The sequence below is a fragment of the Poecile atricapillus genome, chromosome 3 (genome assembly GCF_030490865.1).
Source record: "Poecile atricapillus isolate bPoeAtr1 chromosome 3, bPoeAtr1.hap1, whole genome shotgun sequence".
NCBI lineage: Eukaryota > Metazoa > Chordata > Aves > Passeriformes > Paridae > Poecile > Poecile atricapillus.
Window position 1 is genome coordinate 38,772,545 of NC_081251.1, and position 23,792 is coordinate 38,796,336.

Genomic DNA, 23,792 nt, shown 5'->3' on the forward strand with positions numbered 1-23,792 from the left:
AGCCAACTGTCATGTTGTGAGGTAAAGAGTGTGGTATGATAAAAACCGTAAGTATTTAATAGCCTTTTGTCCATTGCTCAGCTCAAAAATGACTTTCAGCTGTGTGTACGGCAGCATAAACCCTGGACTCAGACAGTTTTCTGCCTATTTGGCACATTGCAAAAAAAAAAAAAAAAAAAAAGAAAATAAAATACTTCTAAAGGAAAAAATCAGGAAGATCTTGGTGAGTTTTCTCTGCTTTAAACCATTGGAATAAATGGAACTGTAGTATTTATAGATAATTTAGGGTAAAAAAGTAAGGAATCAAATATCTGACAGTCACTACCACACTACCACACTCTACAGTTATTTTTCATGGAATTGTATGAGGTATTAGATCCATTTAAAATGGGAAATGGGCATCACTGGCCTTCTTCTATGATTCCATAATGTCAGATCTGTAAAATAATTGAGTTTATAGCTTGTTGGCATCCAATCTGACACTCCATCAATCGCTATTTAGTCTCTTCTTTAAGTAATATTTTTCATATTTTTATTTCTGTAAGCTGAGACTGAGGATAGGTATACTCTGGTGAAGTAACCCAAAATAGGGAATATCAAGCCAAAAGATTGGAGATAAAGCCTCAGGGCAACAATGCACAAATGAAAGACTATTCTGCAAAGAGATTACCTTGCCTCAGAACTGAATTCCCTCGCACAGAAATGAAGTAAAGTTTCTTGTTTTGAGGCAGATTTTTCTCAGCTCTGTTGTCTTCATTATGTAACTAGGACTGCTCCTTTAAATTAGCTGGGATTTCTCCGTACCTTCCTATTTATATGCTTATGCCCTTATTTTACAAATTATAGTTTTCTTTCCAAAGATAGTCTGTTATTTAATTAGTAATTTTGTATCCACTTTTAAAGTGTCAGTCTGAAGTTACATAAAAGGCAATTCTCTGTACTTAGTATTTAACTATGCTTAAACAAAATATGTTATCAATTTTCACTGTGAATGTTATTTCTGCATTAATGACAGTGTGAAAATTACCATTTTTTGCTTTTAACAAATTAGATTTTTATTCAAAATATTTATTTTGATATGTGTTTTATATTTTGATAATACCAAATTCTGGTCATTCGTTCTTCACTCGCAAATACAATGGGATACAGAGGTGAAGCCTGTATTACTTGAAATTATGTTTTGTTTAGATGATCTTTCTAGACTGAAAAATCATTAAATTTAAGTACTGCTGATTGTCCTTTACAGAATTTTGATAATGAACTGCTGATGAAAAATTGTGTGAAACCTAAACCATCTGAAATATTGACTGCTGAAAGAGCTGATACAGTTTTCTTGGAACAAGTGTCCTCTGCTTGTAAGTCTGCCAGAATGTGAAACAATTAAGTAGAAATATAGTGCCTTTACTAAAAGATGAACTATAATTGAGTAAAGATCTGTTAGGAGATGCTAAAAATATTGATATAGCTTTACATTTAAACCTGACAATTTTTTCATGATATCTAAAAATTATGAAAGCTGTGTAAGACTACTAAGAGCACTGGTCACATATAAGAACTCTTACTGAGCATTGTGGTTGTCTTACAGCAACCCTTACCCATTGAGTTTTGCTTTTGTACTTGGTAGAATTACTTAGCGCACCTTAAAATGCACTCAGTGGCAATATGACAGGTTAAATCCCCCAGAAGGGTAGTTAAGAGATGTATTGCATTAAGAAACATGGTATAACCCTGAGATATACCCTCTGAGCTGCAGAGTGTTAGTTCCTTCCCCTGACTCCTCCTTTGTGATGTTTTCCTACTGGTTAGAATATGTAACTCTTCCCCCCTCCCTCACTTCAAAAAGCAGCGTGGGATCAGTCTCTTCCCCTCTTCTGCACTGGATCCCCCTGATTAAAGCCGGGACCTCATCCCACAAGGAAAGAGCCTCATTTTATCTCTAATCCTTGCTATAGATCTAACTCCCCCCTCCTCTGGGCCATGGCTGGGTGGAATACGGCCTCAGGGGAGCAGGGGGACCTTCAAATAGCAAAGAGAGGTTTTTTTTCCTATTAATTAACTGTATGATCTTCCTTCTGATCCATCACGTCTTCTGACTTGGCACTATAGTGCTAAAAGCACTTAGTCCAGGTTTTGGCTGAAATAGAATTGTTGTTCTTCTTCCTAATAGCTGGGGTAGTGCCATGTTTGGAATTTAATATGAAAATAAGGTTGATAAAACTCAGGTATTTTAGTTGTTGCTAAGCAGTGCTTACTCTAAGTCAAGGACTTCCCAGCGTCTCATGCTTTGTCAGTGAGGAGGTGCACAAGAAGCTGGAGGGAAAATGGCCAGGACAGCTGACCCAAACTGGCCAAAGGGACATTCTGTACCACAGAAGGTCACATTCAGTGTATAAACTGTGTGGAATTGGCTGGGAGGGACCAACTGCTGCTCAGGGAAGGGCTGGGAATCGGTCAGTGGGTAGTGAACAATTGTGTCATCATCATTTTCCTGACTTGGGTTAGGACATCTTTATCATCATCGTCATCATTATTGTCATCGTCATCATCATGATGTTATAATAAGTGGTTTAGATTTGTCTTTGTTTCAATATTTCAACTGTTCTTATCTAAAACCACAAATTTAACTTTTCTTCTGATTCTCCTCCCCACTAAATGGGGAAAGGAGGAAGCATGAGTAAGTGGTTGCATGGAATGTAGTTGCTGGCTGGTGCTAAACCACAAAACATTGGCATTATCTAAAGACTCTGGTGCTTTTACATTCCACTTTAGATCTTCTGTGTTAGTTGTTAAGTCCAGTTCCCTTTTTGTAATATCACAGCATACTCAGGTGTGGCAGAACGTGGAAAAGTTCCTCAAGCTAGGAAAGCAAAGGATGTGTAGCCAGGTATTTGCAACAAAATGGGACTCTATGAGTCATTTGGCACACTGAAAACAACTTAAACTTCTAAAATACCCCCAAGTCCATAATTGTGGCCCTCAGTCCCTTCTGCAGAAACACAGAATGGTTGAGGCAGTAAGGGACATTTGGAGAATGCTGGAGATTAGCTTCTTTCCTGGGCAAAGGAATCCTTTCCTAACCATTCAGTTATCTCTCTAAACTCATGGTGCTTCCTTGTGTGATCTGAGATTTCTGACATTTGTTTTCTTTGATATAGTGGATAATTCATTACTGTAAATGTATACTTGTTGTTGCCTGTGCCTGATTGAGACTAGAGACTAAAGAGGGTGATGAAGATGTGCTATCAGAGCCCATTTGAGAAGGCCAGGTCCTTTCAAAAAATTTTTGTTTTTATGGGAGTGACTGGCATCTTCGGTATAGTAGACTGGGAAGGGAATTAGAACATTTAAGATGTATACTCTCTTTTCACTGACAAATTTACTGTAGTTAAAATACTTAAATTATCGAAAACAAAATTAAAATTATTAGCAATTTTCTCATGTTTTCATCTGACTGGTAAGAATTTATATTTACATTAGTATCATCACCTCTTCCTCTTTCCCTGTTCTTGCCCAATTTGAGGTTTTTCTCGAAGTTGGAGAACTTTGCTGGGTTGCATACATTTTCCCAGTTGAATGACAGTAAGCGGAGCACACTGAATAACACTCTTCCATTTTATTGTCAATATGTCTGTTTGTGTCAGAATACTTTAAAAATGAAACAGAATTTCAAAAGATGAAAATTTCCACCTCCACTGAGAGAGAGCAAATGTAAAACTTTTATAATTGGTTAATTCTATATTCTGATAATATGCTTTATTTAAAAAAATAAAACAAAACAAAAAAAAACCCAACAAAAAAAAACCCCAAACAAAATCAAACCAAAACCAAACAAAAACTAACCCTAAAAAGGAAAATATTTCCCTATTATTGTTTTTAAATTGGACTTCTGGTTTTGTAATTGAACAAAAAAAATAAACTATAATTGTGTCTAGGTAGAAGCTAAAATGCTGCATCAGGAAATGGCTACTCTCAGCCTGCCTAATTCTCCTGCTCTTTCCCAGAACACCAATTACTGAACATTACTTGAAACAGCTTTCTGAGTTATATACCCTTTTCATTTGACCAGCTTAGCAATTATTGATTCCTATTTATTTTCTGTTAATATGAGATTTTTGCACATACCTAGAATGCAATGCAGCCTTCAGACTATTTGCTGAAGGAAATTATACTATTGCAAATGTATTTAGGATGACAATAAAGGTATTTTAAGCTGGTGATACTTTGCACATATAGCTCTTGCTAACAGAGCAGAAATTAACAGAGAGAAGATAAGCCAATTTGTAAACCTCACCCTCATGCATGTGAGCCATTACTCACATGAATGATCACTGAGTTTTCACTCTCACTGCATCAGAGAATTGCTTGTGAAAACTCATTATTTTGTAATCAGAAGACAGGGGCACAGGGTAAACTTATGCTATAAGCATACCCTTGCTGTGAGATTCATCATATGCCAATATATGGAAATCCTCATACAATCTTACCTCAGTACAGAATTATTTTCAGATGGCATTTAGCCACAATGAACAGAGTGTTTGACTTACTTGAGGCATTAAGGATCATATTGTAATTCCAGCTGAGTATTTCTGTGAATCTCTAAACATATGGCTTTGTGGTTGTGTTGGAAATTTTCAAGAAATGTGGAGGTGTGTATTTTAAGTAGGAAGCTGACCCATAACACTGTGTAGTACAGTAATAGGGTTCTATGTGTTTTTCTGTAATGTGCAGGCAGATGAATAGTTTTATCTTTTTGTTCTGGCTAACTGATTAGAAAATGTGTCTCAGAGAAATTTTCTCTGCCAGATATCTGTTAACCCCCTCTCCCTTCAAATTCTCTCTTAATGACATTTACAATGATATTTGTGGAACAAAATGTAGCACATGTATTTTTCATTTTGGGGGTTGGGGGTGGGAAATACAGTTCATTGCAACAAATATATTTTTTGTCCTCTTAATCTCAGACAGTGTGATCTTAAATGGCTCCAAAACAGACGTTTTGTGCTGGGGTGAAGGTCAAGAGAAGAATGCCAGTGAGCAGGGGAAATAAGGAGGGACAGAATATTTCTGGATAAGCTGAGGGAGCAGGGCCTGCTAAATGTAAAAGATCTATGGGAAATCAAGGCCTGATTGTAGGATAACTGTGAAAGGATTAGTTCCCATCCTTCCTTTACTCCTGGCAGGAGAAACTCAAGAGCTTTGCTGCTAATGGCTTCTCCAGCATTTAACTTAAATTTGACTGTCTCTAGGCTCACTCCTTCTTCAAGCTGACAGCCTCTCAACCTGCTTAGTTCCAGCCATGCTGCATTCATGAGGAGACACTCCTGGGGCCTTGTAACCTGCTATGTAAGCTCTGTTCCTATTCCTGCAGTTCTCAGGGCCTCACTGCTTCCTTCTCTGTTCCTACATTTCCCTCCAAGCAATGCAGCAGAAAGAGCTTTTGACTAATTTCATTAAAGCTATTGAAATAACATAGAGAAATTCAAATAAAAGTAGGCAAGTCACAGTGAAAATGGTTCTCCTCCCTTAAAGACAGTATGCTATTTTTAATAATAGACTTAGCATATTTTGTCTAGAAACAGCGATGATATTCAAATAGAGAAAGAATAGAATTACCTAGATTCAAAGAAAAGAACATACATTTATTAATAAGCAACCACTGGGTGCTTTAAAATAGTGCAGTCTCAGACGAGGTCAATTTACACTAACACAACAGCTAATTGTGTGTTTAGTCTCTGTCCTGGAAAGAGCTTGGTAGCCCTTATATTGGATTGTAATGCCAGAACTTCTTTTCTTCCAGTATGCTAAAAAAGGACTTTTTAAATTCATGAATCATTCACATTACAGAGCAATTATTAATGTAAGTCAGTTCATTATCTTCTGTGCTTACACTAAGTCAGAAAGGTATATTTAATTTTTCCTGTGACCTCTTCAGTTCTGTCCTTACAGAGTTCAGCCTTACGGCACATCTTGTTCATTTGGACCTTTCAGTATCTTGGCCTTTAGCATTCAAATAGTTTTTCCCTGAGCTTTCCACTTTAAGGGGACCCTAGGAATGCCCTGCATTTTGGTTGTAAGCTCACTTTACATTCTGATTATAGCTGTTGTCTTAATTTTGTTTTTTTGCCAAATTGATCTGGACTACTTCCACACAAGTTCCTGTCATTTTCATGCACTTTTGCTTCTTTCTGAAATGCCTCTAACAGCATCTTGCAACTCATACTCCTTCTTTCCCTTTGTCCTCCCTGCTGTCTTTCAACATTCTTGCTCAGTCTTGTCTTGAACTGGATGTCCTTCCCATATTTTTAACTCATTTGTCTTTTGGCTGAATGTCTATAAGCATTTCTTTATTATTTGTTTCTGTGGACTACTTTTTTCATAATGCATTGCATTCTCCAAACATCCTACTCATTGCCAGATTTTTTTTTTCATTTTTTTGGGGGGTGGGAGGCAGGGTGATCTCAAGTAATGATAATGTTAAGAAGACTTCCCATTTTTATCCTGAATACTTGTAGTTCACATTTTTTGGCTTTTGTGTCTCATCTTCTGTTCAAGATTGCATGAATTTAATCACATGGATTTAATTTTAAAATTTTTAATTTCAAAATCTGTGTTCTTCTGCTTTAGCAGTTTCCCATTCTTACTGACATCAACACTATCATTCTGCAGTTGTTACCTACAACAGCAAGGTTGTTTGGTCACTTTGTCTCTCTCTTAACCATGACCCATGCTTGTAATTTTTGCCAGCTGAGCTATCACAATTAAAATATATGGAAAAAAATGTCATACTTCACAAAACTGTTCATAAGTTCATACATTCATAAGATGATTAAAACAGCCAGAGTGACTATGAAGTGAAGCAAAATTCTGGTCTGTGCTGGCTGGGTGTGTTTGACATGATAGCTCTACTGTTATATATTTAGTAACAAATTTGGTGCAAAACAAAAACCAAAAAATTTGCATTTTGTGTTAATATTTCTTACATTTTTTTTCACATTCCACCGGTCCAAAAGTTCTTGTTCAGGCTATCGTGTCCCGTGTAGAGCTCTCTTATTGGTTCCTGCAAAATTATAATTTTCCATGGTGGCTCTGTTTTCAATGTTATTCTTCAGATTTTGCTTCTGTTGAAACAAATTCAATAATATTGTAGAAAGTGTTTATTTAGTGGACCAGTGTACTTAAAATTGTGACTGTTAAAAAAGTCAATTCAACACAAAGCAGTAACCCAACACAGCACTGCTATTGCTCCACCCTCCCATGCTTTATGTGGTCTTGTCTTGTCTCCCTTGCCAACCACCATGTATAAAATTAGTCAAAGAAGAAAATACAAACTCAACAACACACACAAGAAAAGGACATGCCAAGACAGAAGAATCACAAAGAAAATATTAATGGGACAAATGCTGTGGAGGAGATCAAGTTTTTTTTTACAGGCTCATCATCCAACCACAAGTTCAAAGGTTGCTGCTCTTGTACCCATCCTCACAGGGATGTTGGTCATCAAACAAACACTCTGGTAAGATCACATTAGTGTAAATAGCAGTGGGCAATCTGAGGATGAGCAGTCCCTCTGCTCAGTAAGTTGCACGTTCTTCTACCTGAGAAATCTGACCAAAGAATTAAGTTGTCTGAAAAGGTGCTAGAAAATGTGCTTTGCAATCTGATTTTGGGGATTTTTTAATGATTTCTACAATAGAACTAACACTGAAATACAAATCAAACTTGATGGTAATTACTGTGAACCAGATTTACTACATATTCTAAAAAAGCTTGCATTAAGCTGCACTGTTGTGTTTTTATTCGTTATTTTCTTTTATCAGAAGTAATACAAAACATTCCTTCTATGAAAAAAACAAACAACCCCACCACTGTTTCTATTTCTTTTGATTTGTGAGAATAGAAGGCATATGCCATATAAGAAACATCCAGTAAAAAACTTCCAGTGAAAAGATTCCCATCTATTTCATTATGTCCAAAATAAAGGTCAGGTTCAGAGAAACATTCTTGAGAAGGAGAAATACCTAAATTCAGGTAATGCTCCTAAAACTGTAAATTCAATTTACAGAGTAGAACTCTGATGTATGAACTAAGTATTTATATTACATCATAGATTTACTTTTGAAGTAAAGTAACCTAATGTCAAATGCTTCACCACAGGACACAAGAGCTATGTCAATACACTAACAGAGCCAGGCACTTCAGTGCTATTCTGGGAACATCAGTTCCTCTTAAAAACATGCCATGCTCCTTGGATCACCTTCTGCTACACACCAACAAACCCTGGCAGTGCTTGACCACTGTCTGGGAATTAGCATGGTCCATGGATCTTTCTGGGCAGCTGGTAGAGACTGGCTGATAAGACAGCTTAGCTGTGGGGATGTGCTCTGCTCCATGGCACTCCTGCTTAGGGACAGGAAATAGACCTCAGACATTTTATTAACTAACATATTTGGAACTGAATTTCTAACTTTGATATTTTAGTTTTGGCTCTTAGGTGACTTTGCATGGAAAAATTCACTTGTTTAACCCTCTGTTTGGTTTCCTAAGGCTCACAAGTAATACTGGTACATCAAGATCTCCAGATAACAATCACAGGAAAAAAAAAAAAAGGTAAAAAGTGGATTCATTTAAACACGACTAATGAAATTAGAAAATCTTTTGCTTTTTATCACCAAAGGAATTTTTTTTTACTCTACTTGCTTTCACTTTAAAATTGTATTTCAAAATGCTGTTTGAAATTGTCTCTTCTCCAGGGTTATTTTATTTATTTTAATGCATGAGAGACAACAGCTCTGGATTTTGGTTTAAAAGGGGAAGGAAGAGTATTTGATAAGTAGCAGTAAAGTCACGAGATCAGCTTCTGGTTTCCCTTATCCATTTTTGTATTTTTGAAGTTCTTGCTGTCAGCATTTCCATAACTAAAGAAAAACATTTAATAATAGTGAAAAAAAATAAGTGATGATGCTTCGACCGTAATTTACATGTTGTAAATTTTACAGCTTCATCTGCTGGTCATATTTGAGAGAAGAATCTTTCTCCAAAATAAATGGCAAAATGCTTTGCTTCTGGAGTGAGATCATCTCCTTAAGATCTACTCAGCCACTGGGAATTCAAAAGAGTCACAGATGTAGTATTTAGGTGACATTAAAGGTCCCTAATTAGAGAAACAAAAGTTGGATGGAGAAACATGCACCCAACAGCCTTCCCTTTGCTCTCCTCTGAGAAGACATAAAAAAGAAAATGCCTAATCTCTACTAACTCACATGAATCCATCCATGAAAAAAATGCTAAGCCTCATTGGATGACTGAGACACCAGGCTACAGAGGGAAGAATAATATCTTCTTAATCAGTGCAAAGAATTGCATGAAAAACAACATGGTATGCACAAACATCTTTTATTGAAAAGGTTCATTAAACTTGATATATACAAGAGCTGATGTATTTCATACTCATCCTTTAAAAAAAACTAAGTAATTGCATTCTAAATTTGTGACTGTCTGAATTTCATGCTATTAACTATTTTATGTCACAAAATAATAGAGGTGGAACATAATGATTTCTTCAGCTGAAATCTTGAGCGGCCAGGTATGTTTTTAGCTGGCCCTTGCCATGGAAGGACTCCTCAGGAACATGCTCCACTGTGCATACCTTTGTGTCTCTTCCCAGAAACTTTTAATGAAAAGTCTAGTTGTCAGTTGACAATCATAATATCTGTTGAATTTTACCTGAATTTGAGACAGGACTAGGGTCTCAGGAACAATAAATTTACAGCTCAAAGGAAGAAGCAGAAATGAAAAAAATATGTTGGGGATGGAGCAAAATGTGGAAAAATTCAGATTTTGAGGAAAAATAAAAAAATTGCCTGATTTTATTGACAGCTGATACATCAGATAACAGTCAGAATTCTGCAGCTTCTCAAACTTGAAGTATCTACACTTGATCTACATAATCATACTTGTAGAAATGTAATATCCTTGTACTTTGTTCTCACTCCCTCTTTTATAGTATGTATAGTGTATTAAAAATTTGTTAGTTTACTGACCTTTTTAATTTGTATTGACACATATTTTAAGGCTCAAAACTTAACTTTAGATTTGATAAACTTAATTCTATTTTTACACAGAAATTCTTTTATTTCTGAACATATTAATTTTTCTATTCCAAATATTTTTTAAAATATTTTTGATGGAAAGATGTACAGGACACTCTAACAATATATATTTTGTTTGGTTTGTTTTGTTAATTTTCAGATAACAGCAAGCCATTCATTTTTCATTTCTGAAATGAAAATTTAATCCTAATAAGTGATTAATATTGCTACGAAAAAAAAAAAAAAAGCATCAAAACAGCCACACATCTGGTAGCAATAGAAAATAGAGGGCACATCTAACTCCAGGCTTAAGGAGGTTTCTATGCTCAATAGAAGTGGGAGCCTTAAGAAACTCTATTTAATTTCCTCCCCAAGAGTTGAATGATTAAGCCTATGTCAATCTGGCATATGTTTGCCCTACTTTTATTTTTTTTTTTAAATGGTCAGTAATGGAGACTTAATAATGTCACCAGACAGTCTATTTTGTTATTAACAGCATGACTATTTTTTTACTTATTACTTGATTTTTTTTCTTGCTGCATGACTTTTGTTCTGTTGGGTTGTGAAGGCAGAAGACAGATTTTTCATTTCTTTTTGCAGTGTCCTGCATCTCTGCATATATACACAAGTATTCTCATATATAAGTAAATATAAGTGTATATAAAGATGCATATATGCTTCCATCCTCCCTCCTTCATTCACTTCCCAAGCTTTTCTTTTGGCTGAAGATAAGACAGGTCATTCAATATTTCCTTTCAAAGTAGTCCTGATTTTTAGATTTATGATTTTTTTTTTTGTTTGTCTCCTCTGTCCAATATTTTGCTTGACATAAATACCCAATATTCTGCTCAGCATTCCATCTGGAGCACTGCCAACTCCAAAGAGGACTGTTTTGTACTTTTACTTGCTTGTCACATTCTGAAACAATGTCTGCATTTTTTGGCACAGACTAATATTCTTGGCACGTGTTCAGATCAGGATCCCCTATAGCCTTCAATTCTTTTCTATTGTCTATTTTATTTCTATTATTAACTATTATTAACTGTTCTATTACTAATGATTTTGTTTTATTCTTTATTTCCACAGATGATTACCAATGCTCTATTTGTTGTCTTATACACCTGTGCATACAGTTCCTCCCTCACACTCCTTATTTCTTCCTCAAATTATTTCTATTATTTCAAAATAATTTCGTCCACAAATGTACTTGTGAACATTTTGAAATTGAATCTTTCCCTCCAAAATACTATCATCACCTATCACTATATCTATATCACCTATATCACCATACTATCACCTGAAAATATGATCAAATATTAAGGAAAGCATTGATAAGCATTAGGCTGAGGACAAAACTTGCACAGCCTCACTCAATATATTTTTCTATTTCAAAGTGAATTTATAGCTGCTTTTCAAGCAGGACAACCCGGAAATTCTGGTACAAATTTTAATTTAATTCCATACGGTGCATGTGCCTCTATTTGGCTAATGAGAAGGGTACATGGAGAGCTTAAAATAAAAATGTCTGCTGCTTCTCTCTTGTTATGAAGGAGCTCCTGGCAGTTTTTCAATTTCTTCTAGTGCCCTGTTCCAGTGGTCTCACACACATGCAGATATCTCACTTTTCTCAGTAGAACCTAATCTCTCTTTTTTGTTTCCTTGGATATGTTCCTTCCTCCCAGCTACTCATATTAACTGTCCCAACTCTCAGCTCATTGTTGGTCTTTTCTCATTAAGCAACTCAGCCCACTGAGAGTTGTGTCTTGACCATTGCCAGGATATGGGTGGGCCAGTGGCAGGAATCACATGAAATCATAGAACAACAGGGAATTGTATGTGGCAAGGCTGAAAATGCTTAATTCCTCCTCCTTCTGTTTAGGAAAAGATAGATGATCTTGAAAACGTGTGTTTTCACAGACTAGGTAACAAGTTAATGTAGCTGGAGTGGCATTTTTGAATAGTGGTGGATGCAGAAATATTTGCCTGACTGTTCATGCATCCTGAAGTAATTAATGAGATGTGAACTTCCCTGCTTCTATTTAGCTGATTGGAATATCAGCTTTGCAGCCCAGTGATGGCATGTTGCTGTTGGCATTTACTATTTAGACACTGTTCATGGAATGAAGGCCAAAAATGGAATTTAAATCTCTTTGGTTGGAAAATAAGGACTTTAAATGTGAAAAAGAGCAAAGGAAATTGTAAAAAAAAAGGTTTGAGACAAAAACGAAGGAAAGATTTAAAACATCAGTGGGCAGAGGAGGTTAATTTTTTTTTTTTTTTTTTTTTTTTCAGAGAGTATCAAATGTGACAAGAAAACATTTGGACAATTAAATAAAAGTCTGTCTGGGATCATTACCCCAGCTCTCTACTGACGTCAGTGGGTATTGTGGCCCCTGAACCGCAGACAGTATATAGCCCTGAATTTATATCTCCTGCTACAAATAATCATATTTTGATACTGCCAAAGCCAGTAAGTGTGTAAAACTTGTAAACCAGTCATGTAACAGAACTAGGGAAACTGACTTTTAAATTGAGAGGATCAAAATCAAATGGCCTTTGTCCTCACCTGCCGCTTTTAAGCCTGGAGGGTCAGCCTGGGTCGTGCTCTCAGGCTGCGCTCTGAGTGTTTTTTGATTGAAGCTGAAATTCCCGCATGGACACTTGACTCCAGAAGGGGGAGCTTCAGCAGGCACAATTACAGTAAAGTCAATTTGCAATGAAATATTTAAATAGTCTCTTTCTTACAAATAGTTTTGAAGGTTTTGTTCAGGGCGGCAGCAGAATTTGATCAGATCGGAATATGGGTGTATGTTTTAAATGTTTTCTGTCACCAAGCTCTATTAATAACAGTTATTATTATTTTTCTTTAAATAAAAACAATGGCAAATAAATACTAAATCGTATTGAAAACAAATGCCTTTAAAAGTAGACTCATGTTTATGTGAATTGTATCTAAAACTGAAATTTCTTACATTCTAATAGCTTTCAGTGTGAGTGCCTGAAAATAAACAGTCTGCTGTCCATTCACACCAGGTAAGGAAAAAATGCACACTTTTTCATTTATTGATAGCTTAAATAATGAATAAGGACTAGAACTCGAGATAGCTGCTAGGTCATTTTATTAATTCGGGGTTCTTGAAAAGCCAGTGTAAATGCATAGTTGTTAGGAATAAACTAACAATACACCTGCAGGGGTATTTACGTGTTTTTATGTGCTGAATTGTGTTAAATCTGAAAGAAAAGAGTCTGAAGACAGAAGAGAGAAAAGTTACACTTATAATTAAGCCCTTGGTGAAATCCAGTAACAGGTTTCTGAGGGAAGAATGCTGATTAAAAATACGAGAGTGAAGAAAACAAATAGCAAATCACTTGTGCCGAGACCAAAACATTTTGAGTTCCTACTTGTTTGCCTTAGGGTATGGATTGTCCAATAGCTTTCAGAGTAACAAGACAACTCAAATGTACAGAACTCTGTTCTTAGATATTTTGCAGAGATCCTCTAACTTCCTCAGAGAGCTTGAAAATCTGGCAACAGGTACCTGCAGACCTATGTTCCTCTGAAACCATGACAACGACGTAGTATGTTCTGGATGTGTCCCGCTCAGTTTGGATGGTTTAAAAATTTACTACCTCAGTTAACAGAATTTTGAATATTTTATCATATAAAGCCTTAAAAAACAGGAAATCCAGACATTTATCTTAAGTTTCATCTGTTCTGGCCACTAGCTCATAACAGTTTAATAGGTAATACTTCAGTTATCAAATATAATTGAGCATTTTGTAGGGCTGACCAGTTAGGCTGCAACATTTTTTTTCTTTTTCATGCCAAGTAAATAAAGCAAAAAAGAATATAAAAAATATTGATAGAGAATATTTAGAAGAAGGTTTTAGTATCATACAAACAGTGATCTGTTTCAAGGTTTTCAGTCTTTTAAGCTTGTGATGGACTGTAATACCCAGAAAGTATTCACTTACAAACTCAGGCACTGATACAATTTCCCCTATACACAATGATTCAATTTACAATTCTTTCAATTCTATTTTCATGGGTATTGAAAATTGGCAATAGGTAAAAGAGTGTCACTTTCCAAGGTATTACTTCAAATCATATAGGTTAATTTTGGTTTATACTATGAAAAATTAGAAAATTATAACTACATAAAGTAGAATTTAGTGAAGAAATCACAGCTTCAGGGGCCAAAAACTCCTTTATAAACTAGATAGGGTACAGTTATAACTCTGGAAAAGATAATTCTTGTCAAAGGTAAACATGAAATTGTTTTGGTTTTAGATTTCTTTCAATCCTCATTGTACCTTTTCATTATATATCCAACATAAAGGCCATCAAAGTTGGTGTTTTCTTTTTCTGTTGGTTTGAATTGACTTTGGAACACATTTTTCTTTCTACTTCCAACGTATAACTACATCTGTATTTTATTTGCTGTTATGATATAAAACATATCTTTAACTTTCTGCTTCAGTTTCCAGATTTTTCACACTTTTTGCATAATGAATTTAAGCCTCTGGGAAACAAACTATTTTTTTCTACCTATTTTTACATGGACTGCTTCTATAAATTCATTATCCCTTAGGGTTCCCAGTTTGCACATTTTATATTCACCTGCATATTAAGAGACCATTAATATTATCTATTTGCTCCAAGTGAAATGAGTAGCTGATGTTTGGGTTTCAGTAAGTGATCCACTCAAAGGCATCAGAGAACAGTGTAAGTTGTGACTTTCCTTCTAGTTTGTTCTGTTAGTACAACATGGACATTAAAAATGTGCCTACCTTCCATGCCTCTTACTGTGATGGCATGAAGTACCTAAATAGGCACTCTCCACCTTTCAGGAAAAAAATATTCTGGGAATAGAAGATCGGGAATTGAGTGAGTAATCCAAAGATCTACCTAAGAATCATTGCTCAGACATACATCACAATTTCAGAGTTCTTCAGATTCTCTGTAGTATATCCCTGGGTTTCATGCAACAGCAATGCTAATGCTTAATAGAATGTAACAAAATAAGAATTTTATTAATCATCCCCTATTAAAGGTATAATTTTTGACAGAGTTGTGCCCCTTTTTCAATGTGTGATTATTTTAAAAATCCAAGTTAGGTATTTTACTTATTTGAGGAAATTCATGGAAATATAGATTAAAAGTGGGAAAAAGGGTAACACTCTTTTAAGCACCTAAGTTAATTAATTTAGTGTGATTCAGAATTCACACTTACAGACAACTGTGTATTCAATTCCTAGTATTTGTATTATTGAAAAATATTACATTTATTGTCAATGTGAAACAAATCTGTCTATATTTCAATTGATTAATTTGAAAAAAAAGTCATCTATGAAAATGATCAAAAATATAAACAACAAGTTTTGATGACACTGTTTTCTCATCACTGATGCATTCCACCAACCATTTCAAGTTGTCAAATTGAAAATAAAGTGGAAAAGAAAGGATGGTATTTGGAAAAGAGACGGCAGAATTGTTTATCAGGCTTAGAATATAAATTTGATTGCCTGTTATGTCAAAGACTGTAAAATTATTCTGTGATACATGCATCAGAAGCATGTGACAAATATACTTCCATCGATCTTCAGATCATACCAAAAATCAGTAATCATCAAGTATTCTTCCAAACTCATTTTCCAAAATCAAAAAGCTGGTATTTTAAGCACAACTCACACAGGCGCAATGTGCAGGCTCACCCGCACTGCCTCTTTCTCCTCCTTTTGACTTGAAGAGTTATTTGGTTTTCAAATTACTTTTTGTCTACTTTATTTTTTGCACAATGGTGAAGTTAAATTAGGTACTTCAGAAACATGTATGAAATACACCTTTTCCCAGAATATATATTTCTGGATACCTATACAAAAATTGCAAACTTTGTCCTACTTTCTTTGTCCACACTCTGCTCCGAGTGAAACATTCACAGTTTGTGATGACAAGACCCTGCTCAGCACCTAAGAAACTTAAAATGCAGGAATTTTGTACTCTGTCAGCCCATGTGAGATCAGAAATCTGGGAATAATCCTATGTTGGGATTGTTTGCCTGATTTAGTCATGTGACATTGCCACAGGGGAGCAAGATTTTAAACATAGTGAATTACTCCCACCTATACTACTAGGAATAATAATCTTTGACCTGTATTAAGGGATAGCCTTTTCTCAAAGGGTGTGTAGACTGAGCACACATCCAAAATCTTGAATTTTCTGGAAGTTTTGTCCCAGGAAAAATACTGATCCCTCTCCCTAATACAGGGTGACTCAATGAAACAATGAAAAAAAGGAGGCCCGGACGGTTTAAGGTTTTTGATGATGACCAACTGGCAAAAAATGAATGTTTGCATGTGAGATCCTACTCCCTATAATTAATCTGAAATAGCTATCTTAAAATCACCTTAATATCCTGAAAAATATAGTATCCTGTATCATGAGTGCTTAGCCAAAGAGTTTATAAAAACCTTAGAAAAATATGCTGAAAGCATGAAGAGTTATGCATTGTTACAAGTTTGCTAATGAAGAGCTCCCAGTACAGTTCTAGTCCTTTGTATCAATACTACTCAGGATAATTCAGGCAACCCTCACTCAAAACTTTTTGGACAACCTGTTTTACAGAAAATAGGTTGAAAAAAAAGCAACAGAAATTTTTCAGTATATGACATAATTTTCACTCCCAACGTATCCTACCTCTCAAAATCTTGCACCAATTGCCTGAAATTGAACAGTATTTCTGCCCCCTGAAAACTGTTCACAAAGCCTTTGAAATTGAAATGAAGTTTTCTGGAAGGACAGTTTAGGTAAAAAGGCACAAAACTGGCTAATAAATAACAGAAAGCAGAAAGTTGGATAAAGGTGGAACACCAAGGATCTTAGACTTACTTGAAGACAGTAGAAAGTGAGCATAAAAGGCATGAAAATGTCAGCCTTTTACAGCCATTTATATTTTCTGAAAATGTCAGCCTTTTACAGCCACTTTACATTTTCTTTGCACTGTTGCAAAATAACTGATTTATTACAGGACAACAGTAAGTTGAACTTATAAAACAATACGGAAACCAACCCTGAAAATTGGTTGGACCTAATTCACTTTTCCTAATTTTGATTTTTTTTTATATTTGCTGAAACAGTTAAAAATCCTTTAGAGAATTACTTAATTTTCAGGTATTTAGAAACACTTAGACAACATACACTTCAATATTTCTAGAGCGGAGCACTTTTTATCTTTTCATTGAGAAATAAAATGTTAAGCTTACTTGTTGTAAAAAAGACCTACATTGTGTCTAAAAGCTGATTTTATGAAAATGAAACTTTCAATAAAACTGAATCTAATTAAAATAATATGATAAAAACATGTTATGCAGATTCATAGCTGAACAAGGCACAGCAATTTTCCTGTAATTTTATTTTCACTAGAAAAGGGCAGGGTGGGGTGGGGCAGGGCGGGGAAGGGAAGGGAAGGGAAGGGAAGGGAAGGGAAGGGAAGGGAAGGGAAGGGAAGGGAAGGGAAGGGAAGGGAAGGGAAGGGAAGGGAAGGGAAGGGAAGGGAAGGGAAGGGAAGGGAAGGGAAGGGAAGGGAAGGGAAGGGAAGGGAAGGGAAGGGAAGGGAAGGGAAGGGAAGGGAAGGGAAGGGAAGGGAAGGGAAGGGAAGGGAAGGGAAGGGAAGGGAAGGGAAGGGAAGGGAAGGGAAGGGAAGGGAAGGGAAGGGAAGGGAAGGGAAGGGAAGGGAAGGGAAGGGAAAGATAAAAACCACCTTGGTTCTGCCGTATGACAAGAAATGATCTTGAACACCCTTACTTTGCTATTGCTGAGCTCCACTGGATATGCAACAGTTACAGCAATGTTACTCAACCCCACAGGAACCAGGAGTATCAATTTACTGTTTCTACAGCTTCAGAGTATGAAGTGCTGACTGCACCCATTTCTGTGGTCATCACACTGTGTTTAGCTATACATCAAGTCAGGTGTCAGATCTACCACTGACAAAGGGCTACTTTTTCCTCTAGGTTGTTGGATGCTGATCCTCTCGCTCACATCCTCTTGCTCTGCTGTCTGCCCATCAACCATAAGTTCCTCTCACTGACCATCACTAGTCCCTCTTAGGCTTCTTTCTCTCATTCACACCTAAACACAGTCACACATACATGAAAGGTAATTTCCTATTGGGAGACCTTACTAAGCTTTCCTTTTCTAGTTTTTTCCTAAAGGCTCTTTTTTTCTGAAACCTTCCAAATTTTGATCAGCAGTGAGGACAAAGGAAAATGCTTAGGTAGAAATCCTGAGCTCAAAATAGGCATTAATGAATAATGGAGGAAGGGATTGATATACGTTCTTAACCATTCTGTCTGACTGAGAAATTGCTGAAAAGTTATTCTGAGTTTTAGGTTTCCTCTTCCTTCATTGCAAATTGCTGGAAGGGCCAAAAGCTATCCCTTCAGTTATTAGCAAAAATTAAGGTTGTTAATTTGATACCAGATTACTGTGCTACCCAGGAAACCCTATTCATTGTGTGCAGTTCAGTGTGAAAACCTGACAAAAATAAAAAGAAAAGTTGAGATTGTTGTTATCCAGCAGTTTTTCAGACTTTGTAGTACCATGTGAATATACCTTCAGCACTAGGGTTAGGGCTCAATATTCACAGTTTGCCTTCTTCTGTGTTCCTTAATGTGTTAATAAGGAAGCATAGAGCCAGCATATAGTATGGAGCTCACTTTTTCCAGTTAATGGTTTGCCTTACATGATTTCATCAATTCCCATGATCCTTCCCTTTACGAATTTCTGGGGAACAGCACGGAGGATATTGGGGCACTTTCGTGGCTTGTTAATGCATGTCACCAGACTAGTGGAACTACAGAGTAAATTGACCAATCTGAAATTATTACAAAAGACAGACCTGTTACACAATTTCAGTTACTCTTTAAAAACCTGAGACCATGGACAAGAAACATTTCTTTTCCACTTCATTTTCTATTTCATTATCAACCTTTATTTTAATCTATAAAACCAAAAACTCAGTCTTTAGAACAGAAACACAGCAAGAATTACCCACAAAGGGAATTCCTGTCAGTCTTTTTACTTAGGAAGTCCTATTCATGTTTTATGGTCCTGATAGAAGGTATTTGTCCAAATGAAGAAATACATTCTAGCATGAGAAAAGAACTGAAATGAAGGGCATCTGTATTTGTCAAATAAAATTCCTAAGTGTTTTGGGAAGTACCCATATCACAAAATATTAGTGCCTATTGAAGCTGCTGCAATTGTCAGTATTGTGACACCTGCCTCACAGATGAAGGATGGTAAATGAGTGTTTAATCATAGCCATCATCCAACTATGTGAGCAATATTTGCACTAGGAAAAATGACCATTTTGAACAAATTTGTTGGCAAAAAAGAAATTTTCTTGGGGTAAGATGGGCATAAAAGAATGTAGCTAAGTGAAATAACGGCAAGTTTTGACAGAAATGAGGAGGATAGCACCATACTGTGCTTTCAGAAGAACAGTCTAATTTGACTGCGAGACAAGCCAAATAAAACATTGTCTTGTAAAGCTGCATAGTAGTGTCCATGCCATGTTGTGAAGATGAGTCAACATATGTGAAAATGGAAATAATAAGTTATAACTTCCTGACTCTCTAGATTAAACAAAACAGTCTAGAACTTAAGGAAGGAGTTAGTGAAAAATTTATTTTAAATTAGTATTTTACCCATGCATTATTTTTTAGTTTAGGTAAAATCACATAAGTTGAGACTTTCCTGTGGCGCATGTTTATGAGGAATTTTGGCTGTCATTTGGCCTTGGGTATTCAGATAGAATTCTCATAAGGGTGAAGTTCTGGGAAAGTTTTCTTTACCTTATTTGGAGGCTTGAGTAAAAAGGTAATGCTGTGCTTGGCAGGGGTGTCTCAGATGGTAAGGTTACAGCTCCTTTTCTACACAAGCCTGATAGACATTCTGCCCACAGAATGGGTGTTGTAGCAAGCAGGATCACCTGAGACACAGTAAAGGCACAGCCATACATACAGTGCTGATGGCTACAGATTTTATTCTGCCTGTGTCCTGAAAAGTGTGTCTTACTTATAGCTCACTAGGAAAAAGAAAGGCTTAGAAATTGCATAGAAAGGAATAGAAATTGGTGAAAGAGATGAATAAAATGTTGATGGCTCTTGAAGAGGCTGGGTTGATAAGATATGATATCAGACATAGAGATTTAAATGGCATGGAAGGTTTAGAAATATTCCCTATTCAACTCACAGAATGGCTGCCAGGGCCTTTTTGGGGTTGCCTTCCTCTGGATCTCTGTATATTGCATAACAGGCTCCTAGGCTGATAACCTATGTATCAAATGTTCCAGTATTCCCAGTTTCATCAATCAAGAGTTCATAATCTGGATGACTAGTCAGACAAGGCAATGAGCTTTTCCTCAAGAAGAATTTAAGAAATAAATCCTCACAATGCCCTTTGAATAACTGGAAGTTATGTCTGCTCTTCCTGGATGAGGAAGAACTCTTGGGAAGACCTTTGCAACTTTGTAGGAGTCTCTGTTAAGTGAGTTCGATTCACCTGTGGGGTTGGATTTCCCCTCATTTGAAACGCAATGAAGGGTTGAGGTCAATTCTCAACAGTGTTGGCTCAGATTTCCCTAGGAAAAGGGAAGAAAGGACCATTTGAATCAATAGCTATGTCTGCATACATGTTAATGGAAGAGCCATTTATATGTGCCAGGAAGCCATTTCTGCCACTCAATTTTGATCACTTAGAGAGGTAGATAGCCAGAATTGTCCCCAGCAACCCTTTGGCCCACATCATGCATTGCTTCTGCAGGCAGTGTTTGGGCACAGTACAGAGAGTTAAGACAGCTGGGAGCAGCAACAGTATTCTAGAGGACAGGAAAATTTAAAAGTATGGACATGGGGCATTTCATGTCAGCTAACATCAATGCTAAAGATTGTTCCTGGCCTTGTTAGAGTTCTTACCCTGTTACATATGTGGTCTAAATTCACTCAATTCACTCCCTCTTTTTTTTTTTTTTTTTTTTTTTTTTAAGAACAGGTAAGACCACCCCCCCAACAAAATGCCATCACCCAATGAAACAAAGCCTGATTGATGCAGGATTTTTCAAATTAGCATTATTTAACAATTTTTGCTTCAGCTGTCCTTTCACAGCTATCCCAAGAGGAAAAGAAAATAAGACTTGTGAAATTGTTATTCTGTATGGAGGGATGATCAGAACAGAGCTGATCAAACCAGCACTTCTGGTTTCTCTCAGAATATAACTGCAGCGATGCTTATTTTAAAACGGGCTTCTCCTCCATTTCCTCTTACAAGATTCAGAGTATCTGAGCCCTGCAATGAAATGCATTTTACATCAGATACACCATCTAAACAGTATCTGGAGCAGAGAGAGATCTCAGCACTTCCAGTCCTAATTAACCTGTGGGTTTTCTCTTGTGGCACGACTCCAGTCTATTAAGTCTTGCATTTCTTGCTGCAAAGTAGCACAAGTTCAATGGGAAACATAGAAAGTGTCTTTCTCTTCCAGAATACTGTGTCTCAGCAGCTAGGGAAAGCTTCTGGGAGGTGGATGCAGTGGATTTTAATTCCCTTCACCTGAAGTAAGAGCTGAAGCCAGTTCATTTCTCAAGCCCTTAAAGACAAAAGGGTTGTAAGACAACTACACCCTTTGGTTATCTATTAGAAAAATGCAGATTTTTAGAAACTTCTATCTTGCTAGATGCTAATTTCCATGCCGATGGCTTTCATAAAGAAATCCCTAATTCCTGGTTTTCCAGTGGATGGAGGCAGGAGAGATGGACTGTATTTTATATGCATACAGTGTGCAATTCCAGAGATGTAACAATTTAAATGTCAAACATGAACATATGGCAACTTTAGATGCTAACAGTTACAGGGATGTTTGGGAAGAAGGGGATGGGGGGGAACAGGAGAACATTTGTGAGATAAGATTGAAGATCAATACCTCAAATCCACTTCTGCCCACTTATTAAATGCCTGTGAGCCTTTTATTTATGCTGGTAGATTCATGTCAGAGCACAGGCAGAGACACTGAAAAAATGATCATTCATATTCTTAAAATGATACTACAGTCTCTGGCACAATATCACTCTGTTCCAACTAGTGTGCTTGAAAATAATTCTCAGGCATGCATTGGAAATTAGCACAGAGTGGGACTCATTCCCAACAGGCAGTTTGAATGTTGTTAGCTTGTTTTTGATGGCAAGAGAGCTTAATAGTAAGGATATGCCAGTTGGCTTCAGTGTCAAAGAAAGCCCTAGGCTCTGTTTAGTTTGCTAGTGTAGATATAGTCCTACTGCTTCTAACATCTAAATCTAACCAGAATTTTTTTTTTTATTCTGCAGAGAAGGTGAAGGCTGTTTTGGGATGCTGCCCCTTGTGATTTGGAATTGATCTTGCAAACACCTATTCATATAAATTATTGTAACTCAAACAGTTCTACTGATCTTAAAAAGCTGCCTATAAAATCAGAACAAACATTTGTGAGTGAGGTTTTGCAGAATCAGCATGTGGTGGGACAGGTGCAAAATAGAAACTTAGAATTCTGATTCCTGTGCGGTGTTCCATTCTGCTTCCAGAGAAACTGAAATCATAAACAACACAGCAATCTGTCTCACCTTTGAGTTGTTTTTTTCCATTCGTAAGTTGATTCTTTGGCCTTTTCCCAAATCAATAGTGATAAGAACTTAATTTTATTTGTATCCCCTTGTACCAAGCATGTGGTGAAAAACTAGTCCCCTAAAAATTCTACCTTTGTAAGAATAAATGCATTATTTTTCACTGTGCAGTAGTTATATGCTCAGTATGTTTTCTTTTTTTCATCCTTTCATCCTCAGTGAGAAAATTGTATGAAATCTCACATTGTCGTCTATTTCCCCATCAAGGAGTCTTTTCCTTGGAGAAAAAGAAACATTATGTACTATCTACACTTGTCTTTAATATTAAAAACCAAGAAACAAAATGTTATTAATTATTTAGAAATTACTGGCTGTGATCATTATGCTAAATGGCAATTATGGTTATTGTTTACGTCAAGAAGTTCCAGTGAGGAAATAGAAGATCAAATTCCCCATGTAGTTTGAGCTGCACAAACATAAAGGGAAAATATAAACTCTGTACCTCATTTTGGAAAGAAAGAAGAAATAATGACCAGTTTAATGAAACAAAGGGCTAAGAAATAAAATTGATTGGATAGTTGCCTCCCTTCTGCAACCATACCCAGAGACATCTATCACAAATCTCCATGCATCCCACGCTTTCTTCATATTCCACTGGCTCTATCCCTTACATAACTGTGTGACCCATTTTACACCTCTCTTCACCTTCTTTTGTCATTTCTGGTACAATCTTAGTACCAGAAATGAGTAGTGTAGCCATCGTCACAAATAATTTTCTACAGCTAGCTCTCACAGAGTCCTGAGGATGCATCTGCCATCCATATCAGTAGACTAAAGTATAGGGGACTTAATTTCTTCCATTTGAGGAAATATTTCATAGAAGTCTTGGCTGAAAGGAGTCTCTGGAGTTTGTCAAGCCCGGAGTTTCTACTTTAGGTGGGACTATAACACTACTGAATCATGTGTTTTGGCTAATTTTTATATATTTGGTTTGTTTTGGTTAAGTCCTTGCAAAAATCCAAGGACAAAAGGTTCCACCTTTGCCTT